The sequence below is a fragment of the Mauremys reevesii genome, linkage group 1 (genome assembly GCF_016161935.1).
Source record: "Mauremys reevesii isolate NIE-2019 linkage group 1, ASM1616193v1, whole genome shotgun sequence".
In the NCBI taxonomy this organism is placed as follows: Eukaryota; Metazoa; Chordata; order Testudines; family Geoemydidae; genus Mauremys; species Mauremys reevesii.
The window spans coordinates 73,771,922-73,792,313 of record NC_052623.1 but is presented as its reverse complement, the minus strand read 5'-3'; positions in this window follow the sequence as shown (position 1 = coordinate 73,792,313).

Below are 20,392 nucleotides of genomic sequence, written 5' to 3'. Positions count from 1 at the left end.
ACAGAAAAGAGAAAAATACCAGAACAAGCAGAGGAGTCAGCAAGACTAGTGGCTAAAGTAAATGCTGCAGCCTTGCAAAACTGCCATGATGACTTACCAGCCAAAGCACAAAATCTATTTATCTGTCTTTTTCCATGATCATTGATGACACTGAAAAAATGATATTTTACTTATCCATCAAAAACAATTTCTTGCCCTGTGTAGAATTTTGCAAGGATGAAAGGGAAAAAAAGTATCTAGAATAAGACAGAGCAAACAAAAATGAGTCAGAAAAAAAAAAATCTGGAGAAAGTAGCAAACATCCAATCTTGAAACAGTAAGCGGAAGCTATGAAATGTAAAATGAAAAATAGACTCCAAAATAAAATGTCATGAACAAGTTTTATTTTGTTGTCTCTTCTTTTTAAACTGTTTCACAGGGCTAGTGAGCCTTTAAGCCCCCTTTAAGCAAAAATTAGGGTGTTCCATTTCCCCACACCAACAATACCCTGCAGACTCTGTTTGCAGCAAATGGCAGTGGGTGAAGTTTTATAGGTTTGCTTGGAGATTCTAAATCTATAGAACCAAAATCTCCAATAATCACCACCCTCCATCCATAAACTCTCTTGAAGAGAGAGCTGTTAGGCTATGGATTGAAGAGCATCTATGTCCTTGGGTTAAGCGTAGCAGCACTTGCTGTCAGATGCAGGAGCATTTCCCAGCTCTGACTGCTGATTAAGGAGGTGGGGTTTCCTGCTCCGACCCTCCCAAAGGTGCTTTAGGATTTGCTTGCAATTACTGTTCCCTGGTGACCCTCACCAAAGACCTTGAGAAGTACAGCCACCCTGTGCCACCTAAACACTCTGGAAAGAAATCATTCAACCTCAGAAGAGAATGGTCAGGCCTCAGGCCTTTGCCCCAGACTCCTCAGAAGATATTTAAAACAAAGTTGCCTGTCCCTCAGAGCCTGGCATGTTGGACATTTGACTGGGGATCCTGTCTGTGGAGAGAGTGAGGGATTAGTGAGCCTAGGAATGTGTAAACATCACTTCATGCCATGAATATTCATAGCCAGAGGCTGTTGTTTTTTTTTCCCACACTTCACAGCAGAATCCAAGTTCACCTGATTTCAGGGATCTTAATTAATTCCTCACACAGCCCTGATGAAAATGTCCCTCTACTGTGTGACTTTCAGCAAGTCATTTCAACTGCCTCCGCCTCTGCTTCTCCTCCCACCCTTTGTCTGAATTGTCAATTTAGATCATCAACTCTTTGGGGCTGGGACTGTCTCTCACTATGTTTTGGGCAGTCCTAGCATGAAGAGGGCCTCAATATTGGTTTGGGCCTCTAGATACAAGTGTGATACAAATGAAAATGATGGTAATACATTGCAGGTCTGTCTCTTCTTAGGAAATTCACACCAAGAAGTTCTTGGCTAGAACTCAGCCCAACAGGAAGTAGAGGCTGTAATGATTTTAAGCCATTATTGTGGCCTCCCCATAATGGGCTCTGGTTTAGGAATGGGGATGGCCCCTGACAAATGTCAAACAACCTTGGGGGTATCTTGAAATTACAGCAATTTCCTGGATAGCCCTATAGGTCACAGTGCTGTCAAGGATCTCCACAGCACTGGGTACTGTGGCCCTGTCCCCAACATGCTCTTACTCACACCCTGATTTGCCCCTTACGCTAGGGTTGGTAAGAGGTGTAACGATCTTGGGGTTCATTAAATGACAAACCAGTCAATGAGAAAGGAATAAAGCTTTAATAAAACAAACTGGAGAACGTCTGTTGTGAGCCATGCTGTGTCCCCAACCCCCGCCTCCAAATTTCCACACCCACAACACTATCCCTTATAAGGGAGCTTCTCCAAATCACAATCTTTCATAAATGTATCTTACAAGAGGATCCTCAGAGAAAAGCCTTCCTCAGCTCATGTGATAGGAGAATTCTGCCCCAGACAGATCTTGGGCCTTTAGCAGCCCCCTTAAACAACTCCTACCTTTTTACCTAGTGTAAAAGGGCCAGAGTGGTGGTAAGGATCTCACCCTCTAGCTTTACCAATACATTCAGGTACAGTGTTCAAAATGACCCTCATTTCACTAGTGTCAATGCAAACTCTGTATTGAATATTTCTCAGTCTTCATTCTACATCTACTCTCTAATTAGGGATGGGTGAACCAGTTCACTTTAAATATGAAATCTATCCTTATTGCAACTCAAAAGCTTTTAAGAAGTTCAAGTTAGCAAACGTTCCAATTATTTTTTCCTCTTGGTGCACCACTGCAGCTTTAGGATGTGTTGGAACTAGAACTGGAAGTGCTGAAATAGGAAAGCAGAACCTGTTCCGACAAGAGTTCCAATGCAACTTTGCAGACCACAGAGAGCATTGGATAGTTCAGCTGGAGTTTGGAGAAATGGCCAAATTCTGGGGTGTTTCTGCAAAATGAATCCAAAGTCTGAACCTTCTGAAGTTTCCCCTTATCCCCAGCACTATGTTTACTGTATTGTGTATGGAATTGTTCTCTTTATTGCACTGTTTACATTTATTTTTCCTTTGGGACATTTAACATAAGCCACTCCCTTTTAGTCTCTGACACATACTGTGTCCTCTGGGTATCCATGCTGAAAAGTATGATTATATTCAAAACAAACTTGCAAACTGAGGGCACTATCCTTTAGAACAGGGGCAGGAAAACTTTTTGGCCTGAGGGCCGCATCGGGTTTTGGAAATTGTATGGAGGGCCAGTTGGGGAGGGGGGGCGTGGCCTGACCCCCACCCCGTATCCACCCGCCCCCCGCTTCTGGCCCCCTGACGGCCCCCCTGGACTCCGGGCCCATCCAACCCCCCTTGTTCCCTGATGGCCCCCCTGGAGACAGCCACGTACCACGCAGCAAAGGGCACTGGGTCAGACCGGGCTCTGCAGCTGCGCTGTCCCAGGAGCTCGCTGCCCAGAGCATTGCACTAGAGGCGCAGTGAGCTGAGGCTGTGGGGGAGGGGAAGCAGTGGGGGAGGGGTCAAGCCTCCTGGGCCAGGAGTTCAGGGGCTGGACAGGAATGTCATAGTTAAGCAAACTCTCAATGTTCTTTCCAGACTCTTATTCATGTAACTTAAGTCTAACTACTCTATATTATTTCAAGAGTTATTCTTGAGATTACTAGTATCTTTTTTGAAGATTCCCCCAATGGCACTGTACAGTGTACATTGAAATTAACTGTACAGGAATGGCCACGAGAGGTAATATTGTGTTTGAATATCCACAGGCAGAGCTGTGTGAATAACTGATGTTTCAGTTTGGTGGTAGTTCTGAAAAATTGAAAGAAAATTTCTGTTTGGGTTATACTAAATGTGAAAATATGGTGAAATAAGAAAGTCAATTTTGAATTTGCTACAGAGAGGGGATTCAAACATTGGTTTTTGTATATGCTAGATGACTACACAAACCACTTGTCATGGGTTTATTCCCCACTTGGAACTTTAGCGTCCACAAGATGGGGACCTGCATGGGCTCCTCTAAACTTAAATCCTAGTTTAGATCTGCCACCAGCTAGAAATTCCAGTGTCTAGCTCACTCCCTGTTCCCCAAAAACTTTCCCGGGGGAACACCGATCCAAACTCCTTGGGTCTTAACACAAAGGGAAATAGCCCATTCCCCCACCTCCCCCTCCCTTAGCCGTCGGGAGAGATCACCTTGATTCAAACTCCTTGGATCAAAACAAAGAGGGATTCACATTCCCCCCGCCTCTTCCCCTGAGGTTCCAAACAAGGGAAGAAATCAATCAGGTTCTTAAAAGGAAAGATTTTATTAAAAGAAAGAAAGAAAGTAACAGTATCTCTGTAACACCAGGATGAAAAAATATACAGGGTCTAGCTTATAAACCTAGAGGGACTCCCCCCCCCCACACACTTTCTCAGAATAATCAAAAGTAACAGCAAACAGAAATAAAGATATTTCTCCAGCAAACACACATTTGCAAATACAGAAATTAATCACAAAACTAATCCACCTTGCTAATACTCACTATACTGAATAGAAGGAAATATTTCAGGAAGCTTGGAGAGCCTGGATGTACGTCTGGCCTCTCTTAATCCCAAGAGAGAACAGCCCCCAAAACAAAGAACACAAACAAAGACTTCCCTCCACAGAGATTTGAAATTATCTTGTCCCTTGATTGGTCCTCTGGTCAGGTGTCCGTCAGGTTCACTGAGCTTGTTAACGCTTTACAGGTAAAAGAGACCTTAACCCTTAACTATCTGTTTATGAGATCGTTTGGTGGTAGTTCTGAAAAATTGAAAGAAAATTTCTGTTTGGGTTATACTAAATGTGAAAAGTGGTGAAATAAGAAAGTCAATTTGCTACAGAGAGGGGATTCAAACATGGGTTTTGTATATGCTAGATGACTACACAAACCACTAGATTAAACACTAGCAGGGTAAAAGGTAACACTAGCAGCCCCACCTATTCTCCTCTAGCCATTTTGTGACTGGCCAAAACTATTTGTGTCAAATTAATGAGTCAACCAAAATTTCAGTTTTGGGTCAAAATAAATTATTTCTCTAAAAAAAATATAATTGCAGCTCTAGTCACACCCCCTCAGTATCTCTCAGCTTTGCTCTCTGGTGCCGCAGTCTGTCAGGAGTGTAATTCATTTTTTAGTGACTGTTACTTGTCCCATGCTGTGCTTGATTCAGGCTGACATTATACCGTTGCCAGCTAAAGGACTTAGTAGGTGATAGAAACACACAAAGATTTCCAAAGAAGGGTGTAGGCTCACTGATATCGGAACTTATCATGAATTATATATATATATGTATTGTGCACAGATGCATCTTTACAGGTCACTCTATAATTTGGAGTTGGGTGAATAATTCTAAGAAAACCAGAACACAATGCATTTGACTACAAAACTAAACCTATGGAAGAATATTCAATGTTCTAGTATCGTAAGGCTGCATTACTTAATAGTCAGGCAAACTGCTTGAAATGTAACCTTACGGACTGTATCCTGCTCTTAATACTTTACATGGAGCTCACATTTACTTCAAAGTCTTCACGTGCACAACCCTGGGCAGAATTTAGGCTTTGGTTTGTCTGCCTGCTTGCCTGTCCTTCCTCATTGTCTTCCCTGACTGTTCTGCTTCTACACAGAAAAAGAGTGATCATATAGTTTCAGTTGGAATTACTTTTTCCTTTAGAGGAAGCCAGGAAGAATAGAAGTATAGTCCCCATGAAAGAGTGTGGTGTGTGACTTCAGCTTTGCCGCATCTAATGGCAGCTGTCCCAGAAGTCAGACTCTTCAGAAACTTAAATGTGTGGTATAGAGAAACCAAAGGCATAATAGCTCTGTAGCTATATAAACCATCTTTTTGTGCTCCACAGTATAAAGCTGGCTGAGCTATTTAAACGTCTCTCAAATTCATCCTTTTAGGGTGAGACGCTAGCTGCTTTGGCTTATCATATATTCCAAAATCCCTTTCCACACATGTCATATGGATATTCCAATAATCTTCAGGGCTATGGTACATTTTTGAAAGAGGGCCAAATTTACGGTGCACAATTCCATGTAGTTTTGTAATAGAGAAGTTGGTATACTTTATTTTCTCACATGTAGATTTTTTTTTCTGGTAAGGTGCTGATGTGACTGGATGCTGTACAGTTTGCTGCGGTGAGGCTGATTCATAATTAGTAATAATAATTAATACCTATCATTTATACAGCACTTTCCATCAGACATGCCAAACCCGTGAAAAAAAACCCACAGAAATTAGGCTTGTTTTTGGCTTAATTGGCTTGTGAGTTGCTTGTTTGGCTTGTAGCTTGTTGCTTGTTGTAGCTTGTTGCTTCTTTTTTTTTTTTTTGATTGGCTCCCGGCAAGCAGGTGCAAGAGAGAGGGGAGGCAAGCAGGGACAAGAGGCAAGAGCAGGGGAGAGTCGGGTTGCGCAACGGGCCCACCAGAGTCCCAGACTGCACGCCAGGGGGATCTAATCACATAGAGTGTTGGGATTCTTAAGGATTGGCTTGTTTTGGCCTTGTTTTGAAATGGGATTAGCTTGATTTTTGGCTTATTGTGAAAGTCGGGGTGCTTATTTACCCTGTGAAAGTTGGTAACTGTGCTTTCCATCCACAGAGCTCATGACTGAATTATTATAGTGTGTTCTTTTGTACCATATGGAGGAGTAATTCTGGACCATATTCTCTCATTCTTATTTGGTTGAAATCAGTGGGACAATTTGGACAGTAAGGGCCAAATTTACAAAGGTGTTTAGGTGCCTAATGATGCAGATAGATACCTAATAAGCTTTACAAAAGCACCTAAGCACAGGAGTTACTACCTAATATACTTAGGCCTGCTTGTGAATCCCACTAGGTGCTAATTTATGTTTTTAGTCCCCTAAACACCTTTGTAATCTGGCTCTAGGATTAGAGATGGTTGGGAATTTTCTAGTGAAATATTTTTGCCAGAATATGGTAATTCGTCAAAACCAAATCTTTGTTGGAAAGGTCTGGTTTTGAAGAATCTCCTGATTTGAAAAGTTTCAAAATTGTCAATGTCTTGTGAATATTTTCGAAATGAAAAGTTGTGTTTTCTAGTTCAAAATGACTTTTAGTTTTTGAAACTTTTTTTGTTAATTAATAGTTTTTAAAAAGGGAGGGGTTAAAAAATTTTCAAAGATCAAAATCAAAATGAAACACTGTGAAATTATTGACATGAAACCTTTTGATTGGCCTGACCTGGATTTTCTTTGCTTTTTTTATTTGGATTATTGATTCACAAAAATGTTAAAGATTTTTTTTTTTTTTTTAATTTTGTCCTGATTTGGGATAGGGAACATTTTCTAAATCTCAAAAACCCTTGTGAGACAAGTCAGACAGGAAATCCATTTCCCATCTACCTCTTCTTAATACACTATTCAACATGAGCAAGCATGTGAGGATCTGGTCCCATAGAGTTTGCATGTTTTTTTTAATTTCATAGTGCATTGTTAAAACAGGATAATGTTTATGTAAACTAGGAAAATAGTTTTTTTTATTATTTTAATTTGGGAAGCAGGAGAATTTTAGCCAATACTGACAAAGCTGGCTTCATGGAGCATCTATGCATTACAAGTATTTGCTCAGATAATGTGTTTATTGAAGCTTGTGACTTTGAGAGAACAGGACAGACTGATTAATGCTTTGGCAAATAGAGTGAGGTAATGAATAAGTTTAAGAATATTTAGGTCCAGTAGTTGAGCATTCCCCCTTTAAAGGCTTAAAAAGGCAAACATGGTTTGACACCTAGGCCTGGTCTACACTAGGCGTTTAAATCGGTTTCACACTAGGAGGCACCATATATCGATTTTAATGGCTCTTTAAACCGGTTTCTGTACTCCTCATTAACGAGAGGAGTAACGCTAGCATCGGTATTAACATATCGGATTATGGTTAGTGTGGACGCTGATCGACGGTATTGGGAGCTATCCACAGTGCACCACTGACCGCTCTGGACAGCAATCTGAGCTCGGATGCAGTGGCCAGGTAGACAGGAAAAGTTTGAATATTTCCTGTTTGCCCAGCGTGGAGCTCCGATCAGCACGGGTGGCGATGCAGTTAAAAATCAAAATAAAGAAAGAGCTCCGCATGGACCATGCGGATGTGATCACTGTAAGGGCAGGCAAATCTGTTCTATCAGCGCTCCGTTACAGAAGACGAAATTCAAAATCATTTTTAAAAATCTCCAGACAGACGCCATAGCAGGGCTCAGCGCACTGCTGCGTGACAAACGAGCCCAAGAATCAAATGGACGCTCATGGACTGGAGGACTCAAGCTATCCCACAGTTCCTGCAGTCTCCGAAAGTATTTGCATTCTTGGCTGAGCTCCAAATGCTTCTAGGGTCAAACACAGTGTCCGCGGTGGGTCAGGGCATAGGGCAATTTACGCACCCCTACCCACCCCCAGAAGTGAAAGGGAAACTCTCTTGACTCTTTAACATGTCACCCTATCTTTACTGAATGCTGCAGATAGACCCGATGCTGCAGCACTCAACACCAACATCCTTGCTTTGCCCGCCATGGGTGTGGCTGATGGTGCAATAAGACTGGTACGTCCTCATCATCAGCCTATTGGCAAAAGGGGCAGCAAAGGACTGGTAACCACATGATGACCAGCATCTGTTAGGTCGATCAAGGGTGCCTGGTCCTAATTTTCATGGTAGATGGTGCAATATGGCTGATAACCATCATCGTCATAGAAACAGGGGCTGAGCTCCATCAGCCCCACCCTTCATGTGTAAAGAAAAGATTCAAGTGCCCTGAACTAGCAGAGGATGCTGGGCTCCTCTCCTACACACTCCTACTGTCCTGTCTGGACTATCATAGCAGCTGGAGGCTGCCTTCCACTCATATCTCACTAACAAATCACTGTGTCTTATTCCTGCATTCTTTATTACTTCATCACACAAGTGGGGGACAATGCTATGGTAGCCCAGGAAGGCTGAGGGAAGAACGGAATCAACAGGTGGGGTTGTTGCAGGAGCACCCCCTGTGAATAGAATACAGCTCATAATTTCTGCAGGATCTGACACAGAGCAGCTGTGCTCTCTGGTTCTCTGATACAGTGGTTCTCTAGTACACTTGCCCATATTCTAGGCAGGACTAGGGACTTGCCCATATTCTAGGGACTTGCCCATATTCTAGGGCAGGACTGGTTCTATTTTTAGATACCAAAAGGAGGGATTGACTCAGGAGTCATTCCCAACCCTGGCTAAGAGCAGCCAGGGGCACTTATGACAGCAGCAAATGGAACAGTGCAAAAGGACTGGTAGCCACAATCATCTTATTACCAATTTATGGTATGGTAGATGGTGCAATATGGCTGATAACCATCCCTGCTATCATGCAAAAGCAAAGCATGCTGCTGTGTGGCGCTGCTGAATCGCCTCTGTGGCGGCATCTAGTCCATATACGGTGACAGTCACAAAAGGCTACACAGGCTCCATGATTGCCATGCTATGGCATCTGCCAGGGCAATCCAGGGAAAAAAGGCATGAAATGCTTGTCTGCCGTTGCTTTCCCAGCGGAAGGAGTGACTGACGACATTTACCAAGAACCACCGCGACAATGAATTTCTCAACCCGAAATTCAAAGGAACTATGGGATAGCAATGCTCCAGAAATCGACGCTAGCCTCGGACCGTGGACGCACACCACCGATTTAATGTGTTTAGTGTGGCCACGCACACTCGATTTTATAAAATCTGTTTTACAAAACCGGTTTATGCAAATTCGGAATAGTCCCGTAGTGTAGACGTACCCTTAGTAACATTTTCAAACATCTCCATGTTTCCCTTAGAAGTTTTGGAACTAGCAGTATATGTATAAATAAGCCATCATGCTGGTATCTTGAAGCTTACAGTAGCTATTTGAACCAAACATATTCTCTGCAGTGTGTTGGATACCAGTCGAATCTATTAGGCATGGACACATTGGATACTTGCAGTTACTAAAGCAGGATACTTACTTCAATACCCATCTATTCCTACTAAAAATTAAAAACAAAAAATAGACAAACAAAACCCCAAATCCTGACAGCCCCAAAGCTACTAAACAGAGGAATAAAGGCTCAATATAATCCTGACTGTGTGCTTTTCACAGCCTGTTGTTGCAGCAGCAATAAATATTATAGTCTTAAATTTAAGACTCAAACCATTTATAGCACACTGCAAGCAAGATAAAATATTTAATGCCACTTTGTTTTGGACTTCATCTTTCTAGAGTGTTTTGTGCCTCATGTCCCGTAAATTATTTGATTTATTTTCACCTGTGTCCAGTTGCTTAAACAGATCTCTTTATTAAGATGCAGCCGGATATGGGTCCATTCCATCCGGCTACTCAGCACCACATAATACTGTATATTGCATGGAAGCATTTGCTGATCACAGAAAAAATGAAAAACTATAACATGTCCCTTTAAGTTTAGAGCTGTTCTGTAAAGTAAGATTTCTTAGTGTTTTGCTGGAACACTCCTAATTCATCTTCATAGTTATTCACATCACATCCAGAAAGCAGGTACTTTTAGGTAGGCTATAAAATGTCTGATATTATGTCTGAGGTTCAAACAAGAACTCTGAACACAATTACATTAACAGAAAAACACACACACAAAAGTGACCATATACTATATGCCATTAGACATCCACCCTAGGATAATAAATACCATTTAATCTACATATTTTAATGGTAAGAGTACTTAATAACAGACCTTGACCCAAGGACATAGAAACTTGTGTGATATAGACTGGCATTATATTTTTCTAAGATTAGAACCTATTTTATATCCTAAATGACCTTTTTCCTTCCCTTATGTTAACCATAGTCTGTACAGCATATAAATACATTCCTAATTTTAACAGTACATATTGTATTATTATGATTATTATTAATACCCAATTTGGATATAAGTTCCCATACACTGCAGTGGAAATGTGCTCGCCATAAATCCATCTAACTTTTTATAGCTATGCAAAGTATTTCTAACTGTTACTAATGGGTTTTCAATAATATTTAAATCCCATCCAAAACAACAAATCACAGCCTGACTGCGTAGCTGCAAAAAACCCCAAATGTATTGGAAAAATGAATAGCTAAAGATACATTGTGTCCCTTCCTATCAACTTGCCCTGTCCTGTTATATCATCTTAGTTCTAAATGATGATAATCTGGAGCATTGAGACAAAATATTAGTATCTGCCATACTAGGGGAAAAACACTTTCTGTCAAGAGTTTCTACTTAAAATGTGAAGGTTTTAGCATCACATTTTCCAGAACTGACCTCTGATCTATTTAAAGGAGAATGTCTATTGAGCTGAAGCAGACAAAGCAATCCCTGGCCTTTTTTTTTGGAGCAGAGGCATTTAATCAACTGCAAAAGTTGTTCCCTGCAACTATACTCCAGTGCCACGCACATTATTGCTACCACAAAGGCAGCTTCAGGCAATGCCACTTACAAAAAATGCATTTTTTCCTTCTTTTCTGAGGCTTTAGAAGCAATGTGATGTATTTCTGTCACTATCTTCCTGAGACTATTAAATGGTACTGACATCAGGGACATGGTTTTCTTTGGATACAGGAGCATGAGGGCAGTCTAAAACTAACAGCTGTGACGAAGCTTTTCCCCTCTGGTTATTAAGAGCAAGGGGACTTTTGGGGCAGCATGGTACAGGGAACAGGGCACTGGATTAAAACTTGGGAGACATGAATCCTATTCCCAGATCTGCCACTGATCTTCTCGGTGACCTTAAGTGAGTCATTTTCCCTCTCTGTGCCTTTTTTCCCTCATAACTTTGGTCAGCCTTGTCCATTTAGGTTATAAGCTCCTATGTGTATGTTTGTGCAGTGCCTAGCACAATAGGGCCAAAATATGAGGGGTCTCTAGGCACTAGTGCAACCCTAATAATGAATAAGAAGTGGGATTATTATTAATAGTGAGTGGAACTATCCAATGTGGTTCAAAGTGGGGAGGATGTCTCCTCCCTGGTACTGCACAAAGCCCTTCCTCAATTGCTGCATGTGGAAAGAACTCTACAAGTTAATGCAGTAGGGCCAGGGGCTGGAGACTCTCCAGGCCACGATCGGGTGCACTTTTTTTTTTACTTTATCACAAAATAAAGCATATGTATTGTCTTTGTATGTATTTGTCTCTATGTATAATCATGCGGCAGCAAGAAGTTCCCCTTCAGCATGCTCTGGGCCTCCTTACAATATTCAAAATCCTTCAAATTGACAAGAATTCCAGGTGCAATTCCCTATTTACTGCCATACTCATAATCCCTATCCCTATACCTGACCCACCTCCTCAAAATCCTCTAGAGGGTCCAGGCCCTGTCTCAGGAGTATCTTCCTATCCCCTTCCTAAATCCCAAAGGCTTATGAGTGTGTCTGGAAGGTTAACAGATCCAGGCTCAGGTGGTCCATAGACAGAAGTAAGTCCTAAAAGACAAGGAGCCGAAGAATGCCCTGCCAGCAACTCCCTCACATTTAAACCAAGCTCGGGCATCTTTGTTGATCTTCCCTGTAGCTTAAGCCCCACATTCAAAGAGAATATCTACATGTAATGAGAGATCTTCAGCATGGCTGTGGCTGGCCCAGGTCAGCTCACATAGACTCAATGAGAGTGGGCTGCTGAAAATTGCTATGTAGAAAGTTGGGCTCAGGCTGGAACTAGGGCTCTCCTCCCTCATGGGGTCCCAGAGCTAAGGCTCCAGCCTGAGCCCAAAGCCCGAGCAATTTTACAGCCCTGCATCCCAAGCCCCATGAGCCCAAATGTGCTGACCCAGCCACAAATATTTAATTGCTCTGTAGATGTACCCAGAGTGAGTTAGGTGCCTAGCTCTGGGTTGGAGGGAAGATCCTATCTTTCCTTGGGATTCACAACTCGTAAGGGCCAAGCCATATTAGTTCTTTTTTTTTTTGTATTGAACTTAATTCCTTCCCCTTTCAAGTATGCAGTAAGATGCAGACTTTAATTTTATGAACACATCTTATTCCACCTCCCGCCTTACAAGTCTGCTTTTGCATTCTCCTGGAAAAGCTTGAATCTAATAGTCCCTTCTCCCAACACATGTGAGAAGCAATACTGGAAAATCAGGACATATTGGGAATATCAAAATCAAGATCTGACCCGGGAACTGAAAAAGAGAATTTTGCCCTTACTAATCAAGGGTTGATATTTGAAAGGAATAACCAACTGAGGGAGAAACCTGGGTGGAAAAGGACTGATCTGACTGGATTCATGTAATGTCATTTTAATGAGAATTTTAGAGGCAAAATTTCAGTAGTGTGTGTCCCATATAACACAGGGACCATATGTACCTAAATCAAGCACACATCCCTTGGAAAATGTGGCCTTCATTGTTGTTTGTGAGAGGATGTTGTTAGATTTTTATGGCCTCTTAGTGTCTGAAATTAATTTTTTCATGTATTTCAAAGTGCTTCTTTATTCTGGGCCATTTGAAAATGGATGACAAGTAGTAATTGTTAGGACAGGGAACTGTCTGAGGGGTACGGAGTTCTGTGGTTGTTTCTTTTAAGTCGTTAGACATAGGATGATATACTTTTAAATTATATCATGGGCTCCTATGGCACATGGATAGGTACACTATTAGCACTTTTATAAACTGAAATCGATAAATATATTCAGTCAAAGCAGCTGAATCTCATGTGCCAATGTTTCCCTTGAATACAGTGAAACACGATTGCTTTAGTGGAACAAATTGCTGTGGTTTAATATGGTAAGTATTATTATGCTAATGATCCATGGAGCAGGGTGTTTACTGTAACTTAGAGCAACACCATGCAAGCACAGAAAATTCTTTCAAACTCAGCAAAGGTGAAAGCAACAGAGAATTATATCTTTAATTTACCAAGATACTGTTCCAGGACAATTTTCCATGGGTCATAAACACATGTTAAGTTATGTTCAAGTGGTAGTGAACTTTATTTAGATGAACTACTGGCCTACAACAAGCTTCAGGCACACAAAAGAATCTTCCTATGAGATAAAACCACAACACATACCACACTAAAGGACCTAGGTAGTGGAGATTAGATTTCACTAAATGAAAACATATTTCCTATCCTGAACATTATAATTTGATCATACCTTGATAGGATTTTCAGTATCAGTAAGTATGTTGTGGCATAGCCTAATGATTAGGTTGTAATATTTAGGTTTCTTGTATGTAAGATGTCAACCGAAGCTAGAATTAAAATCTCATTTTAGCAGATCCAGCATCTGTATTAAAGTGTCATTTTTATTGAAGTTTATTGTTGCAGATGGAAGCATCTACTCTCTGTTCAGAATTAGAATTACATGTGCTTTGAAATTAATAAGCTAGAGTGAAACTCACACCTCACAAGGTTAATTTAAGCCTGTCCTACTCCATGTTTTACTGGAGTTTTACATTATGCAAATTGCAGGCTAGGATGTGAAAACGCAGGAAAACCCTCAAGTCACTAAAACAGGTCACAGAGATGGAACAGGAATTAGAATAGCTGGGGATCAAAGGGAATGTCCGTACCTTGTCATTCATTGCAACTCTTTCTTCTTCTGCAAGATTTTTCAGAACTGCTGCTTTATCTCTTCTATGAGATTATCTGAGATGTGAGCTCCTTCAGAGCCAAAAAAAAAAAAAAGAAAGAAAGAAAGAAAAAAGAAAGAAAGAAAGAAAACCTTGGAATTTAGACTTCTAAAAATAAATAAGCAAACAAACAAACAAAAAAGAAACTTCATGGTGCTTAAAATTCTTAAACCTGATTCAAATGGACTGAAGTCCCCTAATAGATATTCATTCTTTCCTCTATAGAGTTTTCAGTTCAGAATTGCATTTCACTTAAAAAAAATCATAAACAGTAATTATTCTGTCACTTGTCATTAGTATTAGATTTCAGGACAAAAGATCAATCTGGAAAAAAAAAATCTAGGCCTGAAGTGGTGTAAATCAGTGTATTTCCATTGACTTCACTGGAGCGACACCTATTTATTACAGATGAGTGTCTGGAGGCATGTTTTCAATGCAGCTGTTATGTATTTCACAGCATATGTTCTAGGTGTATTTACCTTTAAGGTATAGATTTCATGGCATGAATATGATTATTTAAAACATGATTTTAAATGACCATATTCATGATATTTAAAATACAAAACATGCCAATGTCATTTTATTCAATGTGCATGTTAAAATATTGTGAAGGGTTTTATTTATATATTTGTCCCTGTCTGGGAAAGATTCTGTATCTCAATTTCAAAAGGAAAAGTAAAGAAAGTGAAGAAAAGCCAACAATTATTTTGCCATGTGCAGGCACGTGGCAGATTATAATAATGCTGTTTTGGATGCAGATTCTTTGAGTTACTCATAAGGACTAAATTGTGGTTTTTAAGACACAGACCTGCATAGAGAGCACTGTGGAGCCTCCTGACCCAAGAAGAAGCACCAATGAAAGTGTATCTCTGGCAGTCTCTCCCAGAGCTGCCCCTTATGCATGGGAGATTCACAGTTTGCATCCTCCATTCAATGGGGAAAGATTGCTCCCTCGGGTGTTGCTCTCACTCCACTGACCCCTGTGGTAGATGGTGGAGGCATTGGTGCATGTCTCGTCTCACCCTCTTTTCAGCAACCTGCTCCTGGATCCCTGCACTCCCCAGAGCTCAGGGATTGTCCTTGTGTGCTGGAGGAAAGTTGCATGTGTGCCTTTCCACCCTTTTACAGCCACACTAAATGGTGGTCCCGTATGCAGAGACCAGGTAAACAAGCCATATATAAGGGGATAGAGAGAGATGGAATCTACCCTGTCACCTGTGGGATTGTTGTGCATGAGAGTGTGAGAAACTGACATGCAAGTTTCAAGGATGAGGCTAGTTCTTATCTGCTGGTAGGCAGTAACAGGATAATAAATTAGAAGGTTAGACAGAATGGCAATTACCCAATGAAGTTACAGTTGTGCCTGTGTGTACCTTATTAACCAATTAGCAATTGCTTGATTGCTTGACCTTAATTGTATATAAGAGCATGCTGGAGAGAAATAAATGACTTTGCTGCCAATCACACTGATTGCTGAGCTTTGTTCATGTACGCCTGCGATGCAACAGTCACCCATTGGCAAGTGGTTCAAGATATTGCTAGACACTATAGAAGTCCATGAGCTGTATCATGGCTGCAGTTCTCGCATACACATTAGGACTTTTGACTAGTGGATCAGCATGCTTCAGACCCACAGACTACACCTTCACTCTCCCCTCTGGGCTGGTGCGTCCAATGGCCAAGGTGCATACTCTTTGTGAGTCCCTTCTCTGCAGTCTGACTTCCTACACAGAGTACATTGAACTTGCACCTCTCCAGCTCAGCCCACATTGGCCTCTGCAGTTGAGAAGCCCAGCTCTCTGCTCTGAATGGATAAAAGCCATTTTCCATTATGACCCCAGTTGTGCTTATTGGATGTGCACTAGAAACAAATCCTCTATTCCCTCTCTGGAGCTCTTCCCTGTGCTGGGAACTGCGACTCTGATCATGAGTACAATGCCTGGGGTAGGAGCCATAAAATAGTAAGACTAGACGTGCTCTTGTTTTTCCCACTGGAGTCTCAAGAGGATTGTTACCGTCCTTAGCCCTGTAAAAATGTCTGCAGCTGCCCAGCCACTGGAACACTGAGAGACAGACTCATCATAGGGATCTATGGAAATGGGAAGGAACACAGCTTTGTTAAATGAACTCCCTGCCTGCCCAGCAACTCTCTGCACTGTCACCCACAGACTGAGTGGAGGTTTCTGTTCCCTTGCACCCTGGGATGACCTGTGCCTGCAGAAACTACTCAGTGCATAGGTAAAGCATGTGCCCAAAAAGACTCTTCATCCTTTAGCCCTATGTACAGTGCTGTGCTAATTTTCGGTTTTGATGGTTTTCTATTCTCAGCCCACAAGAGATTTTCCCACCAGGGCACGAGGAGCACTTGGAAACCAGCTCCCATCTCCTTAATAGCTCTGCTACTCGTGCCCATGGAGCAAATGGGTTAATTTTAGGCAGTGACTATTTTGTGGTTGCTGATGTTCCCTGGAGTTCTGCACTGACCTCCTCTTGGATAGGTCACCAGTTTCATAGTGATGACATGGGGCTTCCAAGTCCCTGAAGGCCTCATATCATTTATCTGATTAAGGCCCTTTTGCAGTGCACTGATGTCTGTTGTTTAGTTTTGTATTCCCACAAACACACTAGAGATTTTCTTGCCCAACACCCTTTGCAAAATGAAATAGGGATTTTTTTTTCCAGACAGGAACTGTTTTTCATTTTAAAGATGTCATACCAACATAAAATTGATATATTTATGCCAAAAGACATTATATGTCCTGTGAGCAATTATGGAAGCAATAAAACATAAGACAAAGAGCTGTGAGAGCTTGGGAAAACTCACCTGGCAAGCCAGTTTGCTTTTTCAAAAACAAAAATAAATAAAATGATGAAAGCTCCATGAGTTTATGATCCTGGGGTTTAATTAAAATCAACAGAGAAAAATCTCCAAGACAAATAGCACACTTGGCTTGGAATGATCATATCCTGGGCGGACTAAGGGCCAGATCCAACCATGCACTGTGACCACTTTGTACCACACTGCCAGCCAGAATCAGCCTTAAAGGGGATTCTCTCGTGGCAGGTGTCAATGCAGCAGATCTCACATGCAGCTGCCAGTGTAAGTGGAGCAGTTTGGTAAAGGGAGCAAAGCTGGAGCATGTCTGTATTCTAACATACTCCCCATTCCAGCCCCTTTGAGCCTTTGGCACCTGGCATGTGCCAGAGGAATAGACCAGAACACAGGCAGTCTGGGATCATGTGAATGCCGCTTTTGAGTGTGGCCCTCAACCACAACTGAAGTATGGACCCAAGTCTTCCTTTTTGACACCCTGACTGACCGTTCTATATAAATATTTAGCCAAATTCTGCCCTCACACATTTTCCGAAGCCATGGAGAACCATCGGCCCAAAACTGCTTTTGAACCATTTTTTTTTTCAGTTGAGTTACTCGTGACTCACCAGAAGTAAATGAAAGGATAATCATGTTTATCATACTCATTAATTTTATCTGAAACCCTGGACTGGATTCTGCACTGCCCTTCACCTCATGTAGTCAGTTATTCCTGTTCAAAGTTCACAGTGTGTGACCTGCTAGAGGTTCACTCTCCTTTGTACAGCTATAAATGTCTACACAAGCTGCAAGGCAGTGAGGAGTCAGATTCCTCATGTGTGCATCTGAAGGTAGAATTTACTACTTACCAAGTCTTTTAAAATTCTCCCAGAAATACGGCACTTCTGCTTCTTCTTTGGGCTCTGTCCATTGTTTTCCTTTCTCCTCTTTCTCAGCCATTGTGATTCTACAAAGAACTTCACAAATTGCACTTTTCACTTGTTTTTCATACTGATTCTAATGGACAATTGACTTTGAGCTTGGGTTTATACACCAGCTTTTTAATGCACTGTTTCCGGATTTACTGTTCAGAAGGAATGCATGAAACATTTCAGCATGCTGGATTGTTACAAGCTATATCACACCCAACATGAATTAATTTGTCCCTTTTATTTTGTTTTTAACCTTATTTATCTTTTCCTCAATCTTTATCTCTTTCATTAAGATCATTATGGAAGAGATTGAATAAAAACAGAACTCTTAATAAGGAAATATTTTAATTTTTCTAGTATTTAGACTTTAGAAACATGATTCTTTTAAATTTAATTAATAACACTATGATTTGTTATGGTAGTAACAACAAACAAGCAAACATTTATTTTTAAGGGCCTTCTTTAAATTTGTCATAATAAATAACCATCACAGTGTGTTAGCTTTTATTCTACATTTTTTCATGGTGATTTGTACTTTGCACATTATACAGGGCCCAGGTCTGCTGATCATAATACCCACATTGACTTCATTAGCAGTGTCAGATGAGTGAGTACTATAGAATGTGCAAAGAATGGCTGAATCAGAGAGGGACACATGCTCATCTCCATTCACTTTGTGCTCCTTGAGTAGCACAAAAGAAGCTAACGCTTCATTAGGGTGACCAGACGTCCCATTTTTAAATGGACAGTCCCGTATGTAAGCCCTCCTGCAAGTGTTCTGACTTTTTCTTTAAAACGGGCAAGTTGTCCCGTATTTTCTGTCTGCCCGCCCCGCATCAGTAGGGGCAGTTCCTGCTGCTGGCCAGATCCCTGCTCTCCAGACAAATATGTTTGTGCAGCATATTTCTGATTGATTGCAGTTGAAGTCACTTGAATATGAGTAATTTTACCAGGTGTTCCGTATTCAGCAGAGCAAAGTGTGCAAAGTGGATGTCATGCTAGTATTCTCACTTGGTAGCATTTTACATTCACTTTGCACAGGTATGAATTACTATACACGATACAAGGTGAAGGAGAATGGGGCCTGCAGACTTCAGGAGAGTTTTATTCCAGCTATTCAGTAGGAGGGATGTGTGCACCATTCTTTTTCTTTCTTTCTTTCTTTCTTTCTTTCTTTCTTTCTTTCTTTCTTTCTTTCTTTCTAAAGCTAATGTTTCATTCAGATGCACAGTGATAGGTTCATTACGAGTTGTTTTAATAAACAAGTTAAAGCATACAATGGCAAGAAAACTATTTCGCATCCCCTGGGTACAAGCTGCAGCTAAATTTTCACCCTGCTGCTGAACTCTGGCAAAAAGGCCAAACAGGCTCCTCAGAACTCATAAGCTGACTGCTGTTTGCCTCATAAATCCACTTTCCATTACAAACTTGATTGTGCTCATTAGGCTTGCACAAAAGAATCATCTAAACGAATTTGGAAACATTGCTCCAGAAAACTGATTGAAAATGTAAACTTAATGTCACCGAGGGAGCCATAAGAGCTGCTGAAATGAAGAGTAATATCAGTATTAGAGCACCATGTCCTCCTCATATTCCGAAAGGGTGTATGGAAGTGGGTAAGGAGTGAGGCATGCCTCAATTCATGCTGCATGAAAGGGAATGTGAGGGAAAAGAACTGAGCAGCAGGCCATACACTAGCTATAATTAAGAGTACCATCCTCCGAAGTGAATCGAGTAGCCCAGAACCCATATTCTAGCAGCTCATGAGTCAGTGCACAAAAAGAACGGTGAGGGCAAAACTTCTTCCTCCCTGAATTCCTGCGATGGAGAGGATAGTCTAAGCCCTTCGCCTCCTTCACATGATGGGGAGTACATAACCCACTAGAGCAGGCAGTGAAGGAGTTAATTCCTTACAGTGGAGGTCAGTGTACTGATTGGAACATTCACCTGGGTTCAGCAAAGCGGGTATTTAAATAAAAAGAGGTCTCTTGAAGGGAAAGATTATTTTTCCAGTCCAAGGTAGAGTTGAGACAACCTGTCTGAGCAGCCAGGAGAATGGACTGCAGTCAGCTGGGGGAGGCTCTTAGGAGAGACTGTGATTTTTTATTTCTGTTTTGATTTATAATGAGTGAAAGGCAGCTGTCAAAAGTTCAGTGGTAGTAATGGCCTCCATAAGCCAAACACTGAGTGAAAACAAGGTCTATTTCTCTGAAAATTGGCTGGAGCAGGGTTGGGTGGGCACTGTGAACTGAAGCCAGAGTCTTAGAAATATAGTATTAACAATAAGGCCAAAGCCTTAAAAAGAGAATGTGAAACTCTTCTTATGTCAAGTATCAGATTAGTCTGGATCTGTCACTTCTTCAGATGCCATGCTGCAAAACGTCTGTTAGTCTATAAGGTGCCACAGGATTCTTTGTTGCTCTTCTTATGTCATGTTTTCCTGTATTTTTGGAGCAGTTTAGTGCTAGCCTTGCACGCTCACTCTACAAAAGGAAGATCTACACAGATGCCAGTGGCACAAGACACCAGGCTCTTGGTCCCCTTCATCAAC